General features: G+C 38.0%; 1 protein-coding gene and 1 pseudogene across 1 annotated transcript in view; one reads left to right on the top strand and one right to left on the bottom strand.

The window, feature by feature from the left end:
- Positions 1-17,472, top strand: part of AGBL1 (AGBL carboxypeptidase 1) — a 661,016-nt gene that overhangs the window by 283,146 nt on the left and 360,398 nt on the right. The window lies entirely within an intron of this gene.
- LOC132000378 (U4 spliceosomal RNA) lies at positions 4,659-4,735 on the bottom strand (annotated as a pseudogene).

Genomic DNA, 17,472 nt, shown 5'->3' with positions numbered 1-17,472 from the left:
TGTAATCTTGGAAAGGAAAGGATGGAAACTGGATTTTGAATGGATACAAGGAGGCTTCAGCCCTTATCTTCAATATTTTGTTTAAAAATAAACCTGAAGCAAATATGTGAAAGCATCACCATTTGTCACATATTAGCATTCGTTTTAAGTGTATTCTTCACATTCTTCTCTGCATTACAGTATGTGCAAATTAGTTTATAAACAAAACAAACACAGGAATAGTAATGCCCCCTGGTATACTGGTTATGAAATGGGAATTATTGAAATTTATTTTTCAAAGATCAATGCTCCCAAGTAAAAGACTATGTATGTGTATATATACTTTTATGAGCTACATATTTTATATATAAAAACTACACTGTGTATAAAAGATTATGTCTGTGTGTTAATACTTTTGTTTAGAACTGCCCTTCTTTCCATATGTACGAGGACAGTGAGATACTGCAGCAGCAAACATGCAGTGTCGATGTCTGCTCTCAGGTGGCTATGGCACTATAGTAACTCGAGACAGTCTCACGACCGGATCCCAATCAACAAGTTGGGTATGGGATCAGGATCCAGTGTTTTCGACCTTTCTCTGGTAATTTAAGTATTGTTCTTCTAAATTTTATGTAACCCAGATGTTTGTTTGTTTTTGGAAAATCCAATGAATAGTAGCATCTTTTAAAAGATTACTTAATTTTATGTTTACTGGAAGCAGTGATCTATTTGGGTTTATTTCTTTCATCATATTTTATGCTATTTACTTAACAATTTTTTCTTTGCTTACTTTTTTTAAGCCCACCATTTCTACCTTAGTTGGCTTATGGATTTCTAAAAATTCCATTGTTTCTCCCCTCTGCCAGATTAGAAGTTACTCATTTTTAAAATTATTTAAAAAAATTTTCCTTAACTAAAAAAATATTGAAATATAATATATGTACAGAAAATTGAACACAACAAAAGTGAATTTAACACTAATTGAGCTTCCACGTACCTCACATACAAGAAATAAAACATTGTTGGGGTTCCTGGGTGGCTCAGTCCATTAAGCTTCGGACTCTATTTTTTTTTTAAGATTTAATTAATTTATTTATTTGACACAGAGAGAGAAAGATCACAAGTAGGCAGAGAGACAGGCAGAGAGAGGGGAGATGCAAGCTCCCCAATGAGCAGACAGCCTGACACGGGGCTCGATCCCAGGACCCTGCGATTGTGACCTGAGCTGAAGGCAGAGGCTCAACCCACTGAGCCACCCAAATGCCCCAGGCTTTGGACTCTTGATTTCAACTCAGGTCATGTTCTCAGGGTCCTCCTAGGTGAAGCCCCTGGTGAGTGTGTGACCTCAGAGTGGAGTATGCTTGATGTTCTCTCTCACCCTCTGCCCTCCCCCTGCGCAATAAATAAATAAATAAATAAATAAATAAATCTCTTTAAAAAAGCAATAAAACATTGTTAATATTTCAGGAGCACAAAGCATTAATGCACTTTGAAAATAAACCTTTAACGTTAATTAAATTCCACTCTCAGAAATTTCCTGCTCCTCTGTTGAAACCTTCAGCCTCTGGGACATGTTCCATCCTTCTAGCCTGCAGCTGGCAGCATAGAAAAAAAGAATCACGTATCATTTCCTTGCCCTATACACACCTTGAGGTGAACAGAGAGATTAAAATAAATTTTAACCATGAGGGAAATCTTGCTCTTCCAGGCTGGTCCGTGGGGCAAGCAGATCAGTGCAGGCTTCAGGTGATCACTGATGAGCCTGGGATCGACCCCACTGGAGTCTGCCTGTAATAACCTTCAGCTGGACCACATCTCTGTGTGTCATGATGAAGCCACAGGTGGCAGATACAGTCCTCTTGCTGCTTTGGTGGATCTAGAACCCGGCGTGGTGGACTCTGTTCATTCAGGTCCTTTTAGCCAGATAGGGTTTTTGGTAAGTCTGGGGCAGGCCAAGGACTGTTCTATCGAGCTGTCAAGGTGATTGACTTGGTCCTGAATGTGGTACAGAAGGAGGTAGACGGCTCTGACTGCCTGCAGGGCTCCCAGTGGAGCCACTTGCTAGGCAAGGGGTCTGCCACACACTGTCAAGTAGGATGCTTCCCTTTCCTACTTTACCTCCTTCACGTGTTGGATTCCTTCCTTCTCTCCTGGTCAGAGAAGGGGGCCAAGAGAGAGAAGAGAGACTGGCCTTGGTCCCCAAACCCCTGGAATGTCCCATCCCCACCTTTTCTTAACAAAACCCGGTCCTGCTGTATATATATGGAAAGCTGTGTACTGCCACCTAAATATTTGAGTCATTCCTTCAGAGAGGGGACAAGGAGATCCTTCGTCTTTTGGCAATATCTCATCCGTTCCTTTTGCTATTCCCTTCCTTTCCCCACCCTTGATTTTGTCTCATCCTATACTTCAAATTTCTATTTTGTGTTGAACTAGCTTTTTTTTTTCCATATTGAAGTGATGACATTGCCCCAAGAGCCAAAAATACATGAGAATTGAAAAAGAAATAAAGTTAATTAAGTTCCATAAATTAGCTAAAGTTATGCAGTATCTCTGTACTTTCCCACCCGAGATGAGGACTTGAACCAACCGAACTAGTCATTAAACACTGTTTCTCACCTTCTTTAATGTTGTTTTTACTTTAATTCCACTTACCTGAAGCAAAGAAAGTCAATTATTTTAAATTCTGCAGTTACATAAGTTTACCCACTTGCCTCTCACTTCCTCTCTGTGTGCTGTTTTTGCTTCTTACTAGAGTACATCCTTTAGTAGTTCTTTCAGTACTGATTTATGGGAAAGAAACTCTAAGCTCATTTCATGTCTGAAAATATCTTTATTTCATCTCACTTGAATGAATTTTCATCCTGACCATTAAGACTTGTCAAACTGGAAAGTCAACACCTTGAATTGTTTTTCTCTGTTGTTTTCAGGTGTTTATCATTAATAATGTTAAATCTACACACAAATTAATTGACATGTATTTGAAAGAAATTTGTCTTTTCTGTTTGACAGTTTTAAGAACGTTTCTTTCAACTTTCACTGTAGTGTGTCCTCCTGTTTTCAGTGTGGCATTTCACCCTTCTCCCATCTGTGCTTGATGACCCCATGTGTGGGTTCTGTATGGTTATGAGAATAAGTCTTCAGTATTCTGACATGGAAGGGAAAGAAAGGTTGCTTAGTCATACAACATGGGGGAATGGGATCTGAGGGTCTGAATGCCTTTCATACAGACTTCCAACCAATTCGTGTTTGGAAGTTTTCTGTATTTCTTAGTGTCAGAGACATCATTTGCACCCATTTTCTGATCTCTTTCTCTTGTAAATTGGCTTGCTTCCTTTTAGTGTATAAATTTGAGGGATCTCTGATCTGCTAATTCACATAGCACTAGACCATCTGCTTTCAGTCTCTCAATATTTAGATATTTCTTGTCTGTTGTCATGTCTTCTATTTTCTGTGTGTTTGGAGATTTATGAATATTATTAAAATCCTTTACAGTAATTTTGGAGGGGGTTTCCTGGAGATATAATGGATGAGTGCATATATTCAGTCTTCAGTATTTAAATAAAAATCCCTTCCATTAAGATTTTACAGACATTGGAAATTCTATTAACAGAAGATAGAGTCCTTCATTTCATAATTAGAAATATCCCAGGGAGACATAGCACATTAACTTATAATTATAAATGGCTGTTATGCTTCCCTCTTTATAATTGACCCCCGATTCAGAATTAATTGCTTCCCTATCCCTGTTATATCTCCTTTATATATTTACAGTTTTTGGTTGGCAGGCCTCGATAACTAGAGTGTGAACTAGTTGGGATTATGTTCAAGGCACTTCTGCACTTGACTATCTTCAGTCTCGATCACAGCGCTTGGTGCAGAGGATGCTTCGTAAATGCTTCTTCAATAAAATTGAATAATTTAGAATCAGAATAAGCACAGAAACTTCCAGCTATGACAAGAGTGTTTCTCACCCATTGGCGAGAAATTTCAACCAGATGTTCACTGTGTTCCCAGATTTTTCTCCCAGATTTGCCACACGATTTGATTGATCATTGGGTTTGGAAACTGGCATTATAAGGAGATAAAAACCTCAAGTAATGCTAAATTAACAATATTACTTTATGTTTGTATAATTCTTTTATTGTCTTAAGATGTTTCTGTATTCATATTTTTTTAACCTCATATATCCCATTATTAGAGAATTACAAGGTGTATTTTATTTTGTTTTTGTGTATTCTTTCAAAGAATACAAGATACTGGTAGGGATAATTATCATCAATTTGGGAAAATAAAAGAGTATTTTGTCCTTAATGTGATTTTCTGTAAGACTAGGAGAAGCAAAGGGTAAAGAGACCTCCGTTTATTCTTTTTATACATACAAATTAAGTTTCTATTTAGTACAAATGGCTAGACACAATTTTAAGTACCCCAGATATTCTTACCCACACAACAGCTGACTAACAACAAAAGTCGGCAAAAGGATGAATGACTGCTTCTGCCTAGAGTAGAAAGAGTCGCCATTGTTAATTCTGAATATTGTCTGTTCTGTCCTGAAAGAACCAGGAGGCCTGGGAATTGTGGCAGGAAAGAGGAATGGTATAGGTTTGACAAAGGTGAGAGTCTGTGACTGCACACTTGGAACCAAGTGAAATAGAAGCATGAAGCTCTGATTACACAAAGGGATATTTTCAATTAGCAGTAATTGCGCCTTGGATAAACCTCATTGGCTACGATACTGCCACTGCTCAAAGCTACAAAGGGATATTTCAAAATCGAGGGAAAGATCCAAGAGCAGGTCTGCCCGTAAGAGCTTTAAAGGGTGCTAATTCAGACTAAAAAGAAGGAATGTACATTGAATAGGTTTATTTATTGTGGAATAAACAAAGAATGCAACCTCCAACCTCCACTAATTGGTACTTACAGTTTAGTTCTCAACTAGATTTATAGAATGAAGTGTGTATGTGTGTTTTAAAGTAAACTCTGTGGCCAACGTGGGGCTCGAACTCATGACCCAAGATCAAGAGTTCTGTGCTCTACCCACTGAGCCAGCCAGGTGCCCCATGGAATGAGGTTTCGAGCTTCAGATTAGCTCGTAGGTAATTGTGCATTTTTAAATGCATTAAAGGAAGCTAAAGTGGTAAATAAATCATTTTGCCATCTTAAACTGTCCACAAGGTGTTCAGTGAAAGTAGTGACCTGCTTAGCAGCCAGGAGACCCAAGTTTCAAGTCTGCAGCTGAAACATTGAATTGTTATGTAAATGGTGGGGAATAGGGGAATACTGCTTCCCCTTCAGAAAGATCAAATTAATTAACATTGTATTATAGCATCAAGGATGTACTCTGCTAATATCTAGCAGCTTTTCAGGTGTGACTCCTTTGGTTATCTAAAGAGCTTGTCAGTTTTCACTCTGAGCTATTTTTATGCGAGAAAGTCAAGTAACCGCAGCGTGGGTAGTCATTGCTGACTGGTCAGAAAGAATGGACAGCTAGTACTACTGTTTTCTTCTCTTGAAGAACAGACAAACATCCATCCTATAGGTAGGACTTCAGAGCTTTATGGTGCCAGCTGATGGAAGTGCCTTTCATGCCACATTTGTGGAAGGAGGTTTTGTCTCTGTCTCAGGGTTTGCTGATGTCCATTACCTTGTAGATAATTTACTGACATCTTACGCTTGACCTCAAAATAGAAGTTGGAGATTCATGCTGTGGGTAAGAAAGTTGAGGACACGGGTGCTAGGTGGCTCAGTGGGTTAAGCCTCTGCCTTCGGCTCAGGTCATGGTCTCAGGGTCCTGGGATCGAGCCCTGTGCCAACCTCCCTGCTCCAGAGAAGTGTGCTTGTCCCTCTACTTTTGCCTCCTCCCCCATGCTCATGGTCTGTCTCTGTTTCTCTTTCTCTCTCTCCCTCAAATAAATAAATAAAATCTTAAAAAAAAAAACAAACGTTGAGGACAAGTCAAAACACCTGATATAATTTAAGCAAGATCCTTGATAAACAAGTGGAATCAAGATATATAAAATTAATGTAGTTCCTACATAAGTATATTTAGTAGGTTAGATGTATGTTAATGTATCATTGCTGTGATTTGGTATATGTGGAAGATTTTGGAAAGCAAGCTGTGTGGCTTCAGAATTTCTAACGTTATTTTTAAGGCTGTTCTACACTTCATTTCCAGATAGATGATTAATAAATAGGAAAGTTGAGGTATAAAAAAAATTTGAAGACCGCTTATTCCACGTTTCAGTATGTAAATAATAAGTAGACAAATGCTGATAGAGTAAAACCTCAGTAGTTAGGGGGCTAATTGATGGAGTCTCTGTAAAATGTAATGTGTTTTTTTTTTCCACAAATTTTAGGGATTGCATTTTAAAATTGGGGTATAATGCACATACTATGCAGTTCAGCCATTTCAAGAGTGTAACTAAGTGGTTTTTAATATATTCACCAAGCAGGGGTGTCTCAGTCCATTGAGCATCTGACAACAGCTCAGGTCATCACTTCCAGGTTCCGTGGGCTCAGGAGGGAGCCTGTTTCTCCTTCTCCCTCTGCCCCTCCCCATGCTCCCACTTTCTCTGTCTTTCAAATAAATAAAGAAAGAAAGAAAATATTTTAAAAATACATATTCACAAAGTGATAAAATCATCACCACTATCTTATTTCAGTACATTTCATTCCCCCAGTGGAAGTGCTATGCCCATTAGTAGCCATTCCCAATTCTCCCGTCCTCACAGTCCCTGGAAATCACTAATGTATTTTGTCTCTATGAATTTGCCTGTTCTGGACATTTCATAAAAATAGTGTATATGATACATTGTTCTTTATACCTGGCATCTTTGACTTAGCGTAGTGTTTTCAAAGTTCATCCAAGTTGCATGTTTGACTTAATGATGACAATAATATTCATTGAATGGGCATACCACATTTGTTTATTCATCAGTTGATAGACATTTGACTTGTTTCTACTTTTTTGGTTGCTGTGAGTAATGCTGCTATGAACATCCACGTATAAGACTTTATGCGAACATTTGTTTTTCACTTTTCTCGGGTCCCTCAGAGACGCTCTTGGGTCATAGGGGTACTCTATCCTTGACATTTTAAGGGACTGCAAAACTACTCCAAAATAGCCGAACCATTTTGTATTCCGTGAGAATGCACAAGATTTTCAATTTATCCACATTCTCTATTATTTTCTGTTTTGTGTTAGCCATTCTAGTGGGTGTGAAGTGGTATCTTATTATGGTTTTGATTTGCATTTACCTAATGATGTTGACCATATTTTCATGTGCTTTATTGCTCATTTGTATGTCTTTTTTGGAGAAATGTCTATCCTAATTTGCCTAGTTTTTAATTGGGTTGTCAGGTATGTGATTTGTAAATATATTCTTCCATTCTGTGGGATGTCTTTCACTTTCTTAAGGTGTCCTTTGATGCCCAAGAGTTTTTAATTGTGATGGAATCCAATTATCTACTTTTTTTTTCTTTTGTCACTTTAGCTCTTGGTGCCATATCTGTGAAACCATTGCTTAATCCAAGGTCTCAAAGATGTGATTCTGTGTTTCTTTCTAGGAATTTAATAATTTTACTCTTAATGTTTAGGCTGAGGATCCATTCAGACTTGTACGATTTGCAATGAGGATCCAAATTCATTCCTTTACATGAGGATATTAAGTTTTCCTAGCACCATTTATTGAAAAGACTATTCATTCCTCCTTGAATTGTCTTGGCACCTTTGTAGTAAATCAACTGACCAAAAAATGTGATGGTTATTTCTGGATGCTCAGTTCCATATCCCTTGAGCTGTATGTCTGTCCTTATAACCAGTTCCGTGCTATCTTAATAACTATCTTTGTAGTAGACTTTAAAATTTGGAAATAGGAATTCTTCAACTTTGTTCTCTTTTTCAAGATTGTTTGTCTAGTCTGTGTCCCATGTATGGCCATAAGAATTTTAAGTTCAGGTCATCGAGTTCTGGGGGCGGGGAGGGGGGAAAGTTGCCTAAAGTTTTGATAGAGATTGTGTTGAATTTTGGGGTCAACATGGGAAGAATTGCCATTTTAACTCTATTAAAGTCTTCAAATTTATGAGCAGGAGATATTTCCATTATTTAGGTGTCCTTTAATTTCAATAATTTTTTGTAGTTTTTAGTGTACAATTCTTGCATTTTCTAGATTAAATTGATTCCAAAGTATTTTACTCTTTTTGATGCTATTATAAGTTGAATTTTTTTAAAGATTTTATTTATTTATTTGACAGGCAGAAATCACAAGTAGGCAGAAAGGCAGGCAGAGAGAGAGGAGGAAGCAGGCTCCCTGTTGAGCAGAGAGCCTAATGTGGGGCTCGATCCCAGGACCCTGGGATCATGACCTGAGCCAAAGACAGAGGCTTTAGCCCACTGAACCACCCAGGTGCCCCATAAGTTGAATTATTTTTAAATTTTATTTTCAGGTTTATTGCTTAATATACAGAAATGTAGTTCATGTTTCCACTTTGATCTTGTATCCTGCATTATTTCTGAATGTATTTATCAGTTCTAGTGTTTTTTTTATAGGTTCTTGAGAATTTTCTATATACAGCATTATTCATCTGCCAATAAGGATAGATTATTTCTCACTTTCTACTCTGGATGCTTTTTATTTCATTTCGTACCCGATTTTTCTGACTAACATACCCAGTTTGATGTTGAGGACATGTGGTGAGAGCAGTCACTCTTGGTTCATTCTAGGTCTTGGGGAAAAAGTTTTAACCTTTCACCATTAAGTCTAATGACAACTGTGGGTTTTTCATAGATATCCTTTGTTAGGTTGAAGCATTTCTCTTCTATTCATAGTTTACTTTTTCATGTTTTCTATCATGAAAGCGTATTGCCCTTTGTAAAAATGGTTTCCTGCATGTACTGAGATGATAATGTGTGTTTTTGTCCTTTATTCTATTAATACAGTATATTACATTGATTGATTTTCAATGTGCATTGATTTTCACATTGAACAGACTTTCCAATTCTAGAACAAATCCCACTTGCTTGTGAACACCATGTATAATCATTTTCATACATTGTTGAATTTGGTTTGACAGTTATGTTGTGGAGGATATTAAGATCTACATTTCTAGAGAATATTGATCTTCGGTTTTCTTTTCTGTGATATCTTTGGTTTTGGTACTAATGTTAGTACTAGACTTACAGAAGGAGTTGGAAAGTGTTTTTTCTCCTTTTATATTTTGGAAGAGTTTGTGAAAAATTGATTTTAATTCTTAAAAGTTGAGTAGCATTTACCAGTGAAGTCATATGGTCCTGCGCTTTCTTTTGTGGAACCATTGGAAAAAAAAAAACACATTTTTTACTATTAATTCAGTCTGTTATAGTTATGTTCCAATTCCCTGTTTCTCTGTGAATCTAATGTAGTAGTTTGTGTCTTTTTAAATAAAATCTATACTTCCTTTAGCTCTTCTTTTTTTAAAGATATTTATTTATTTATTTATTTGAGAGAGGGAGGACGAGTGAGCAGGGGCGGCGCAGAAGGAATCTCAAGGTGCCTTTGTGCTGAAGGCAGTGCACCACACAGGGCTTGATCTCACCACCCCAAGATCATGACCCGAGCCAAAAATCACGAGTTGACACTTAACTGACTGAGCCACCCAGGCCCTGACTTCTTTAGATTTTCTAATTTGTTGTTGTACAATTGTTTGTGCTATTTTCTTTTCTTTTTATTTTTTTAAGATTTTATTTATTTATTTGACAGATCACAAGTAGGCAGAAAGGCAGGCAGAGAGAGAGGAGGAAGCAGGTTCCTCGCTGAGCAGGGAGCCTGATGTGGGGCTCGATCCCAGGATCCTGAGATCTGAGATCATGACATGAGCCGAAGGCAGAGGCTTTAACCCACTGAGCCACCCAGGCGCCCCTGTTTGTGGTATTTTCTTTTAAACCCTTTAGCTTCTGTAATATTCATGTTCTCTCTTTCGTCCCTTATTTTAACCATCGATGTCTTTTCTCTTATTCTGTCAGTTTAGTTGAAAGTTTATAAATTTTCCAAGACCCAGGTTTTACTTCATTTGGAGTTATCTCTTATTTTTCTATTGTTTATTTCATTGATTTCTGTTTTTTTTTTCTCCCTTCTACTTGCTTTGAGTTTAATTTCCTCTTTATTCCCCCAGCTTCTTTCTCTCTTTCTTTCTTTCTTTTTTTTTTTAAGATTTTATTTATTTATTTCACAGAGATCACAAGTAGACAGAGAGGCAGGCAGAGAGAGAGAAGGAGGCAGTCTCCCCACTGAGCAGAGAGCCTGATGCAGGGCTTGATCCCAGGACCCCAAGATCATGATGTGAGCCAAAGGCAGAGGCTTAACCCACTGAGCCACACAGGCGCCCCTTCCCCCTAGTTTCTTAAGGTGGAAGTTGGGTTGTTGCTTTGAGGTCTTTTGTAATACAGGTACTTGTAACTATATATTTTCCTCTAAGCACTGCTTTTGCTGTGTCCCATACTTTTGATACATTGTGTTTTCTTTGCAATGCTCTCAAAAAGTTTCCTAATTTCCCTTATGATTTCTGCTTTGACCCATTGATTCTTTAGTGATACACTGTTTATTTTCCACATATTTGTGAATTTCTTAAGGTTATCTTTGTTATTGATTTCTAATTTCATTTGCTTTGGATCACAGAAATTACCTTGTGTGATTTTAAATCTTTTACATTTATTGAGACTTTTTTTTTTTTTTTTCTGGTGCAAAAGGTACTTTCTCTATACAGCACAGGGACAGGATTGGGCACTGGGATTTTAAGGAATGACTGATTATATTTTTTCATTTAGTGGGGGTTAGGGATAATGTAAGTCTCTAAGGAATCTGTAAGTGACGTTTTCAGGACCTTGAGCGTCTAGCCATGGTTCAGATATGGTTATTTTCTTGGAGTATACTCCATATGCATTAGAGAAGAATGTACATTTTTCTGTTTTTGGACTAAGTGTTCAGTAGTTGTGTTAGTCTAAATGGTTTACAGTGCTAGGCAAGTCTTATCTTTTCTTGTTTATCTTCAACATAGTTGTCCATTAATTACCGAAAGTGAGGAATTGAAGTCTGCAACTATTATGCTTGAATTGTCTATTTCTCACTTTGTTTCTGTCAGTTTCGACTTCATATATTATGGCTGCCGTTACCAGTACATATGTTGATGGTTGTTATAACTCCTTAATGAACTGATTCTTCACTGTTTTATAATAACCTTTTTTGACTCTTGCAAAACTTTTTGGCTTAAAGTCTATTTTGTCTGATACTAGCCCTCAATCTCTTATAATGGCTGTTTGTATGGTATATTTTTTTCCATCCTTTTACTTTTAATCCATTGTATCTTTGAATACAAAATATATTTGTTGTTGACAGCTTATAGCTGTAACACTTATTTTTTAAAAATCCATTCTTGGGGCACTTGGGTGGCTCAGTCATTAAGAGTCTGCCTTCGGTTTACCTCATGAACCCAGGGTCCTGGGATCGCGCCTCCCATTGGGCTCTCTGCTAGGCAGGAAGCCTGCTTCTCCCTCTCCCACTCCTCCTGCTTGTGTTTTCTCTCTCGCTGTGTCTCTCTCTGTCAAATAAATAAAATCTTCAAAAAATTATTTTAAAAATCCATTCTGTACATCTCTATCTTTAGATTGAATGGTTTAATTAATTTATATTTAATGTAATTATTGATCAGGGAAGATTTATAGCTGCCATTTTGTTATTTGTTTCCTATATTTCTTTTTTTGTTTTTTTTTTTTGTTTCCTATATTTCTATGTCCCTTTTTTGTGTTATTCTTCTATACTTCCAGTACTGCCCCCTTTTGCATTAATAAGTATTTTTTAATATGTCATTTAAATTAATATGCCTATATATAATTCTTTTCTAAGAATTTTCCTTGGGGATTGCAATTAATGTGTTTATTTATAAAGATCTAGGTCATATTAATGCAATAGCATACAAAAATGTGTTCTTATATAGCTTCATTTCCTCTTTCTTCCTTTGTGCTATCATGCAAATTATACCTTTATATATTGTACACACATCAACACAATTTATAACTACTCCTGACGTGGTTGATTTTTAAATCAGGTGGAGAAAAAGTTATAATAAAAATGTTTATGCTGTCTTTTATATTTACCTATGTAGTTACCTTTGTCGGTGCCTTTATTTTTTTCATGTGTATTCTCATTATTGTCTAATCTGCTTTCATTTCAGCCTGAAAGTCTTCCTTTAGATTTTTTTGTAAGACCGAGCAGTTAGTAATGAACTCTCTACTTTTGTTTATCTGGAATCTTCTTAATTTCTCCTTCATTTTTAAAAGCTATTTTTATTAACATATAATGTATTATTTGCCCCAGGGGTACAGATCTGAGAATCATCAGGTTTCTCCTTCATTTTTTTTTTTAAAGATTTTATTTATTTGTCAGAGAGAGAGAGGGAGAGCAAGCGAGCACAGGCAGACAGAATGGCAGACAGAGGCAGAGGGAGAAGCAGGCTCCCTGCCGAGCAAGGAGCCTGATATGGGACTCGATCCCAGGACGCTGGGATCATGACCTGAGCCGAAGGCAGCTGCTTAACCAACTGAGCCACCCAGGCATCCCTCTCCTTCATTTTTTAAAGGATTGTTTTCCTAGATATGATTCTCAGTTGGCAGTCTTATTCTTTCAATACTTCCAATATGTTCTTTTATGACCTTCTGGCCTCCAATGTTTCTTTCTTTCTTTTTTTTTTAAATTTTTTTATTATTATGTTCAATTAATCAACATATAGTACATCATTAGGCCTCCAATGTTTCTAACGAGATATTAGTTTTTAATCTCACTGTCGATCTCTTGTATAAGATTAGTTACTTCTCTATTGAGATTTTCTTTTAAGATTTTATTTATTTATTTGATAGAGAGAGAGCACAAACGGGGGAGTGGCAGGCAGAGGGAGAGGGAGAAACAGGCTCCCCACCAAGCAGAGCTCTAAGGACTCTGGGATCATGACCTGAGCCAAGGGCAGATGCTTAACTGGCTGAGCCACCCAGGCCTCCATCTATTGTTTTTTTTCTTTCTTTCTTCTTCTTCTTCTTCTTTTTTTTTTGTCTTTTAACATTTTGATTATTATGTGTCTAACTGCACCCTGAGTTATCTGTCCTGGGGTTTGATGACCTTCTTAGGCCTGTAGATTAACGCTTTCCATCAAATACAGGAAGTGTTTGGTCATTATTTCTTCAACTATTCTTTCTGTTTCTTTGTCCCTCTCTTTCATCTCTTTCTGTGACTCCTGTTAGGTGCATGTTGGTATACTTGGTGGTGTCCTTAACAGTATCTGAGACTGTTAATAGTTTTTTTGTTTTTTTGTTTTTTCCTTTCTGTTCCTGAGACTGGATAATCCCAACTGAATTATCTTCACGCTCATTGGCTCTTTCTTTTGTCTGCTCAGGTCTTCTGCTGAATACCTCTAGTGACTTTGTCATTTCGGTTACTGTACTTTTCAACCCCAGAATATCTACGTGGTAATTTCATGTAATTTTTATCTCATTATTGATAATATCTATGCACGGAAACATGGCTTTCATAATTTCCTTTAGTTTTTCAGACCTTGTTTTCTTTTGTTCCTTGAACATTTTTTTACAGTAGCAGATTTAAATCTTTGTCAATAAGTCCAGTATCTGAGCTTACACAGGGAGTTTCTGTTTGCTGCTTTATTTCCTAGGTATGGGTCTTTTTTTTTTTTTTTTTTTCTGTCATGTCTAGTAATTTTTTGGCTGAAAAGTAGACATTTTAAATTGCATAGTGTTAACAGTTCTATAAATTAGGCCCTTCCCCTCTACCAGCTTGCTGTTTGTTTAGTAACTTTGTCGAACCAAGTCTCTAAAGTCTATATTATTTGTCATGTGTAGTCACTGAAGTTTCTGCTTGGCTAGCTTCATGATCGATTTAATTATTAGGTAGAGATTTTCTTGGTTGCCTGGAACTGATGAGTCCCATAGCCTCTGCTGGGGAGCATGTGAGCCTGTAGGGGGCATGCCTTCAACACTCAGTCAGGCAGATATGTATATCTGCCTTAGTCTTTACTTCCTGCTTGTCAGAGCTTCACATTTAATCACAGGTGAGAGCCCAGGGCCTTCTCAGGTCCTTCTTGAGCACGGACATGCACATAGGCTAGGTGTGCGTGTAATCCAGTGCATTTATACTCTAAGGAATAGGTGAGAGCATTTTACATCCCCTTACAAACTTTTCTTCCCCAACTTTCAGTTTCATTTCTCGTGGTTCATTGTTTGCCAACTGCTCTCCCCTGCCTCAGGTATCTGTGATGTTCAACAATTGTCTCTGATTGTTTTTGACAAATGCTCCTGGGAAAAAGGCTCTTTCCACTTGGCAAGCTCTGAACTAGGTATAATAAAGACCAGTGCTTCTGATTCCTTTTGCTTAAAATCAGGGGACAGAGCTAACACTCATGCAGTGGCTTCTCAACAAAACTACCTTATTGAAGAGTCTTGACACAACTTATAAGATACCACTAATTAGATTTCATTTGCCATCTGCTGCACTATCCTTGTCAGAGACCAGTGAAATGTAAATTTAGAACAGATGACAGAGTGAAAGGAGAAAACAACACCTTCCTGTAATTGTGGATACCCAGTCTATATCTTGGGGAAGGAAGGGGGCCATGGTGTCTGAAGGACTGCTTCTGGCTTTCGGATAAAGGGATTGGCACTGAATGAATAAATGTGTACATTTCATTACCTAATTTTTTTTTTTGTGGGGGGAACGATTTTCTTACTTTAAAGGAGGAGCAAGGAAGAAGAAAGCAGATATTATCTTATAGAGGAGAATTTTCCTGTGAACTATAACTTTGACAATTATTCTCTTTGATAGATGTAAAAGTTATATTAAATATGTTTAGACTGAAGTGTATATTTTAGTTGAAAATACACAGGAGATCAAAGATAATTTTTTTTTTCTGGTCTGTAAGACCTAGCTAGAAGGATGTTTTGATTTCTCATATTGATGAGATGATTCCCTGGATAAAATAATGGAACCAAGCTGCTAATGATAAATCTGTCTGATTTTATTCTGGGTCTTAGTGAAGATAAGCTAAAGCACCCCTTACTTCTGAGGGAGCTAGGCCATTGGAAAGGATTGAGCTTACTTCTTCATCAGTTAAAAGATAGGGATCTGACCGTGTCAGGGAGGAGCCATTCATACTATATCCATACTCAGTCATACCCTTTCTGAAAGTTAAATGTGCTCTGACCATACACCTATGCTTCCCAGGAACTAGAGATAAGAGAATTCATTCCTTTTTTTTTTTTTTAAATTCATTCATTCATTCATTCATTCACTCATTCTTTTATTCATTCACTATCAATTATGTGCCTGCCATGTTCCAGCAATTCTTCTTAGTGCTGAGGATACAGTAGTTGTAAGTTCCATGTCATCACTGAACCTATCCTCTAGTGGGAAGACTGAACACAAAGTCAACTAGAGGGGATTACAGACTAGGATGGCAGAGAGTGGTAAATGCAGTGATGAAAATGAAGTAAATGAGAACAGAGAGTAACAGGGTTGGGTGGAGGGGCATTGTGGGGGTGGGAGAGAAAGATGATCTCTGATAGCATGATATTTGTGCACCAATCTGAGAGAAAAAGTCATGCATATCTGGGAAAAGAGACTATCAGGTAGATGGAATAGCAAATGCAAACCTGAGGGTGAAGTGTGCCCTGAGCACAGAGAAGCTAGTGTGGGTTGAGTGAAGGGAGCCCCTGAGCCCCAGGAGGGGAAAACACAGTGAAAGATGAGAGTAGGCCTTCTGGGGCGGGTGCCCTTCAGAATGAGTTTGGAAGCCACTGGAGGGTTTTGAGCAGAGAAATCACAAGGGGGGACACCTGGGTGGCTCAGTGGGTTAAGCCTCTGCCTTCGGCCCAGGTCATGATCTCAGGGTCCTGGGATCAAGCCCTGCATCAGGCTTTCTGCTCAGCAGGGAGCCTGCTTCTGCCTCTCTCTCTGCCTGACTCTCTGCCTACTTGTGATCTCTCTCTCTCTCTCTGTGTCAAATAAATAAACAAAATCTTAAAAAAAAGAAAAGAAATCACAAGGGTCTCAGGCAGTTGTATGCAGACTAGATGATGAGGACGGGGGATTGGCGTGATCAAAACCGGAAATAGTTGGGGGCACCTGGGTCACTCAGTGGGTTAAAGCCTCTGCCTTTGGCTCAGGTCATGATCCCAGGATCCTGGGATTGAGTCCCATATCAGGCTCTCTGCTCAGCAGGGAGCCTGCTTCCTCCTCTCTCTCTGCCTGCCTCTCTGCCTACTTGTGACCTCTGTCTGCAAAAAAAAAATAAATAAAATCTTAAAAAAAAAGATATTAAGTAAAATGGAGGATTGAAATTATATACAGTATTGCCCCAATTAAAAAAAAAAAAAACAGAAATAGTTGGGCTTTTGTAGTGGTGTAAGTAAGAGGCGATTGTGGCAGGGCAGTGACAGCGAAGGTGGTGAGCTGTACTTGGTTTCTGTGTATATTTTGAAGACAGAGCATGTGAGGTTGGCTGGCAAATGAGATGACGGTCTGAAATAGGGAGGCATTGAATATGGGAGGTCACTAGAAGATATTTGGTTTTGGTCAGAGCGACCAAAGGAATGGGGGAGCTCGTTTCTAGAACAGAGAGAAGGTAGTCCTACTCCCTCTTTGGTTATGAAACCTAGTAAGCAGTTCCTTTGCTTTTTTTCTTTTTTAGCATCCTGAAATTGTGTGTGTGTTTGTGTGTGTGTGTGTGAGAGAGAGAGAGAGAGAGAAGTTCAGCGGAAGAATCCAAATGGGCTGCAAGGAATGGATAAGATTAAAGCCAACGCAAGACCTTTCCTGCAAGAAGTGGTTTGCAGGGACTCCTGGGTGGCTCAGTTGGTTAGGCATCTGTGGTCTGCCTTCAGGTCATGATCCCAGGGTTCTGGGATCCAGACCCACATCAGGCTCCTTGCTCAGCAGGGAGCCTGCTTCTCCCTCTGCCTGCTGCTCCCTCCTGCTTATACTCTTGCTCTCTTTCTCTCCCGCACTCTCTTTCTGGCAAATAAATAAATAAATAAATCTTAAAAAAAAAAAAAAGAAAACGAAAAAGAAAAGAAAATGGTACAGAGTATGTCAACAGAGAATGAAGATAGCAAAGGAGACAAAAAGAAGATATTAGAAGATTGTGTTTTGGGTAAAGAAATTTCCAGACTTCTAAACCACCTATGTTCAATTTGGTGAAAGACCAGGGGTCAAGTTCTTGCTGGTAATCATGTGATGCAGGATAGTTATGTACGCCTACACTGTCTCTTCAGGTGTGAAACGGAAGCTTTTGGGGGATGAAGTGATAAATACAACTTTTTTTTCTCTTTTATTTTAATTTTCCTTGTATGCTATAGTGAGAGTCTCAAAAAAGAAAAAAAAAATTCCTCTATTGATGGTCTAATTTGTCTCTAAGCTTTTATATAACAAGTAGTTATAGAGAGTCATTAAATGTAGGGCG

Source organism: Mustela nigripes, chromosome 13, assembly GCF_022355385.1.
Source record: "Mustela nigripes isolate SB6536 chromosome 13, MUSNIG.SB6536, whole genome shotgun sequence".
NCBI classification, from domain to species: domain Eukaryota; kingdom Metazoa; phylum Chordata; class Mammalia; order Carnivora; family Mustelidae; genus Mustela; species Mustela nigripes.
This window is presented reverse-complemented; position numbering and strand designations above follow the sequence as displayed.